The sequence below is a fragment of the Coturnix japonica genome, chromosome 10, assembly GCF_001577835.2.
Source record: "Coturnix japonica isolate 7356 chromosome 10, Coturnix japonica 2.1, whole genome shotgun sequence".
Lineage (NCBI taxonomy): Eukaryota > Metazoa > Chordata > Aves > Galliformes > Phasianidae > Coturnix > Coturnix japonica.
In genome coordinates, this window is record NC_029525.1 from 7,435,098 (window position 1) to 7,440,178 (window position 5,081).

Below are 5,081 nucleotides of genomic sequence, written 5' to 3' on the forward strand. Positions count from 1 at the left end.
GCTACCAAGAGGCCACTGTGCTGGCATTGTTTCAAAAAATCAGAAAGTCATCAATCAACCAAATAGTAATCGGAATAAGTACATGGTATCTAAAGACACATTTTATCCAGTTACATGCTCCAATTCAGTTAGCTACGAGGAGAATTAGAGCAATATTGGACCGATTAACAAGTCTACCTTGGGATCTGTGAGCTGTTATTTGTTTTGCCGCCATGTGTAAAAGAATGAGCAGAATTTCATCTGCATAGTTAAGCATTCGGTAACTTCCCCCAATAAATAACCCAGCATCTCCTCGTGCTGCTGTGTTTGTTATGGACCCTGATTGAAAGCACCAAATTTTACTGTAATTGTTGTCTGCAGCTTTCAAATGGCGTGAACGCAACTGTGCTCCAGGAATATTTGTATTTATTGCTGCAGGAGCTGTTAGTCATCGGTGTTGCAATGGAACATCGCAAACGCTGAAATTACCAGGATCAGTGTATTCAAAACATCATTGAATTTTATTTTAATGATACGATTTAAGGATCAATGCAGAAAGCACGGTTTAGAATTTCAGTCTTGCGCAATTCAATTGAATCAATAATCTACGGTGTTGCTATGCAGGATGCGCTGCACAGTAATACGAAATATGCCATTTCTAAAGAAATACGTGGCTGAAAAATACTCCGTTCAAATGAATACACCCAGCCCTGTGTTCTCGGCCCTGTGTTGTGGGAGACGTGGTACTGGAGCAGACACAGTGCACAAAACGCCATGGAAGTTAAGATAAGAGCTCATACTATTAAGATGGTTGAATATTTCAGTACTGCTGTGCAGCACATCTGTTCATGAAATCTCCAAGTTTTAGGTGTAGAGGTTTAGAACTCCCAGTCTCAAATTGCAAATAAACGTAGCACAACGTTTTCAGAATAGGGGAAATAATTTAAAACTATTTTAATTAAATAAACAAAGTATTTTCTAATTTAAAGAAAAATAAAGTGCATCTGTATTTGAGATGCTACAGTGTTGTCTCCTAAGACCTTTGCTAATTTTCACCCTGAAAATGCCATACATCTTCTGTATTTGCAGAAAAGGACATTTTTTCTCTTTTATGACTAATGATGAATACAAATGAGCTCACGCTTTCCACCCGGAGAGCAGCCCACCTGAGTTGTGTTATTTTGTTTGAAACCTGCAGACGTCATTTGCATTCATTCACAGGGGCTTGCTGTCCGAGCGCCTCGTATTGCACAGCCACTCCCTGCTCTTTGTTTCCTTAGCTTTGGAGAGACAGCAAGGTTGGAGGAGCCGAGCTTTAATTGCCAGCTCCAGGCAGAGAAGGGTGGCTTCTGGGGGCTTGAGCCTGCGTCATGGAGCTGCAAGCATCACAGCTGATACACGCCATACCTGGCCACTGTATCCTGCTACTTGAGGGTCATCGTATTAACACACTGTCAAGTCCCATCCCTCTCAAAGGCACTCACTTCTATCCTTTCTCTTTGGGAAAAAAGAACAGCTTCTGGGCAGCAGTGAGTTATTCAAGCCAAGTGAATAAGCAGCAGTGAATCTTTGTCTTCCCTTGCAATCGTCACTGCAGGACACAGGAAAATACACAACAGAGGGATTGCTGATTTGGTTAATGGGCCTGTGTGTTCAGAAAGCAAGAGCCAGGAAGGAAATAGCTAGTTCTTCTTCAGCATTTACATGGAAGGGCGTTTTTTGATAATTTGATCAGGTCTGTTCAGGAGCTTTTCATTGCTCTCCTCTTCTGTGTACTCAAGTACAGGGGAAAATGTAGGTCTGCGGCTGAAAAAGCTGGATCCTATCAGGATCCATTCTTCCAGTAACCATAGTGTTCTACCACATTCTAGTCTAACTAAATTAAGGAGCAATAATGAAAACAAAGATTGTTTATTATAGTTCTGCAAAGGCATGCAGCCTATTATGTCTTTGCCAGTTAGCTGATAGGTCTCATTTCAGGAGCTTTTCCACTCTGACATCTCTCTCTGCGTATGCGTTTGTCTTCATTGTGGAACTGTCAGAAGGCTCTGTCCTGTAAAAAAAATAAAAATCTGCTGTACCTGTAGGACTCCAAAGCACTGAAATCACAGCTCTTTTTGCAGTTAACTGATATGAATACTGTTTTTGCAGCAAGGAAACAATGTTTAAGTTCACTTGGGTCACATTATTATTATCCAGCCATTTTCCTCTAGGCCTGATGTTTGATAATAAGAATAATGATTAACTGGAGAGGCAGCTGTTTTGGTTTGTGGGTTTTGGCAGCAGGAGCCATCACAGGCCAGGGCACATGTTGCTCAGCTTACAGATAGGGGAGCTGGAAATCAATACAGCGAATGTCAGTTGCAACACTGAGCTCATCTTACTTCCAGAGGAGTAAATAATCTTCCTTTGGTGAAAAAGAAATACAGAAGTTTAAGGATTCAGTTTTACTTACCAGAGAAGTAGATTTCCACAGTCTGCTGCACTTTCCAGTTTTCCCCATGTATATTTTGAAGGATCAGCCATGAGAAAAATTAGTTGTTGCCTACAGTGATTAACCTGTATGAAAAACAAAGTTGGAAAAGCATTAGAAAATATTAAATAATAGCATAAAAAGCTGTTTGTCGTGCACTGGTGGGGCTTGTCCCAGAAAGCTTGAAAAGGAGACCCACTTTTTAAAGGACAGCTGGCTGAGGGCCGCAGCTTTCCTTCTCCTTTCCGACGCACAGCGGACAAATTCTCTCCCCACAGTGCCGAGTGGGCAGGTGTTTCTCTGAAGAAATAGATCTGTGAGAGGTTTGAGTTTTTCATGCATGGGTGTTTGTAGTTGTGGAGTAAGGAGGGCATGAGCAGCACAAGAAAAAAGTAGGAGACAGTGCAATTCCTATCTTTTGAAGTCCCACATGCTGCCTAAAAATAGCCTTATGCTGAAACTAGCTATTTTTCAGATACCTTTATGTTGCAAGCAAAACTTACATGAAACCCAGGATTTAACATGGATGCAGTGTTGGAAAAAATAGGAGTTTTCCCTTAAAGCTGAGCATTTAAAAGTACATCAGTTTAGGCCATCTGGTAATGATAGAAGCAAGTCCCTGAGCAGTCACCAACACCCACAATGACATCGGCCAGCCATTGAGCAGCCCTGGAGCCCCCATGAAATCTGCCAGCCATGGCTGTTGGCCAGCTCAGGTTGGACAGGAGGGCAGGAGGAACTGCCCAGCTGTGCTCCCACCCCAGCTGCTGTCAGGTTGGATTCATGCCCATGTTTGCATGGTTTCCATTATTTATGTTATTTTTATAATGAAGCTGGGACTGAGTGCTTTAGGAAGAAGAGATGGGTTGAAAAGAAATCTGGGTTCCTCTCCCATTCTGCCAATCTCTTACCATAGCTTAAAGACAAGGTCATAAAATGACTTGCATGGCTTCTCCACCTGCAAAACGGGAAGCAGAAGAGTTGCCTGTGTTATCACACAGTATGAGTGCGACATCTTCACAGTCAAACTATCTTTGTTTCAAGAGGTTTTTCATCTTCTAAAATTATATGTTGCAATATACATTTATCAGAAATAAGACAACTTATTTGGCACTTTGCTTTTTTTTTTTTAAGCAAAAAATATTAAGTTGTCCTAGATTTGTTAGGCCAATTTTTTGCTTATTACTGAGAGCCTGTGAGAAGTGGAAGATGTAAATGTAGCACAAGGAGCACACAGTTGCAGCCAGCTTTGGCAAAGCTCTGTGAGTGAAAGTTTGGTTCACGTTCACATTCCCAGTGGGCTGGAATAACATCAGGTGAGATTCACACACTTCAAAAAGGCTCCTCATTTGCAATTTATGAGATGGAAGCGCATCAAAGGCATAAAAGGCAGCAAGTGGTCAAGAGTTAAAAGTGAGGCGTAACCAGGCTTCAGAAACTTAGTTAACTAGTGATGCCATTCTATGAATAAAATAATTTACCTCAAGAAATCCATAACTATACTCTCTCCCTTCAAATGAGGCTCTCTTCTGATGTGGTGCCCGGCACTGCTAGTGGATGTGGAAGCATCCTGCATGTCATGTGCTGGAGCCTCAGCCTCATGGAGTGCCCAGCACAGATGTAGCGCTGACAGCCAGCCCAGCTGTGGGAGCAGCCCTGGGTTGGGCAGCGGCTGTGCTCAGCAGTCCCACAGCACCACTGTGACTTCTGGCTTTGGTTCCGCTTCCTTGAACAGGTGCTGTACACCTCTAGCTTCTCTTCCATAGGAAAAGGTGCTGTCTATGTTGGTCTTGTGTGGCATGGTTTTCAGCTGCTGTGACCCATGATTCAGTCTTCTGTCTCTTCCATCATAATTTAAAGCTGTTGTTGTGGTTGATGAGGTCAGATTCCTTGTGACCTGGTAATGGTTCATAATGTAGTCGTGGAATTTTTGGCCTGAATGCTGACCAATATTGAACAATGCAAAAAACAGTTTAAGGAGGCAAGAGCACTTCATTACAGTAGTCTCTCACATCTCTTTATGGAGGAGTCCATGGCCTGCATCATGCCTGTATTGCTCTCTCTAAGAGCTGTCTGATGGCTGTGTTCTTGTGTCACAAACACTCTGAGGCAGAACTGTCATTTTGACATTGGTTTTAATGATCCTTTGACCTTGAGATCTGTGATGACACAGAAGTGCAGCTCTGGCCTACATGGCATCTCGATTTCTGGAGAATCTGCTGCTGCAAACCGTCCAGGCTGTCAGATGTTCCATTAGTCTCTCTCAGAGAGTATGCCATCATCCATCTACAATACTTAATTCCTATCTTCCTATTTCTCAGTGTACCTACTAGGTAGTGAAAATGTGAATCATCTGTTGGACTTCTCAGGGTATGCCCAGTGGAAAAGCACTTTTTCTCATTTCAAGACCACATTTGTTTAGAGAAAGAACAGGTAGGGTTCAACCACTATTTCTACAGGTGTGCTTTGGTCAGGGTATGAAGGAAAAACTATCTTGGGAATAAGCCTTTACTTATTCACTAGGCTGTTCTATAGCCACTCAATAATTACTGCTAGCACCCCTTTTGTCAGTGCTTTGCTAGCCTTCTCTGCTTCTAACATCAGGCTGAGACCCGTGCTACAGGGAGGC

At 42.6% G+C, this 5,081-nt stretch overlaps 1 long non-coding RNA gene across 1 annotated transcript; it reads right to left on the reverse strand.

Annotated features, from left to right (window-relative positions):
• Positions 1-1,874: 1,874 nt before the first annotated feature.
• LOC107318713 lies at positions 1,875-2,823 on the reverse strand. The gene is made up of 3 exons (XR_001557454.2): positions 2,652-2,823; positions 2,435-2,538; positions 1,875-2,032 (listed from the first exon to the last, which is right to left on the reverse strand). It is a non-coding gene; the product is annotated as an uncharacterized LOC107318713 (long non-coding RNA).
• Between the last annotated feature and the right edge of the window lie 2,258 nt (positions 2,824-5,081).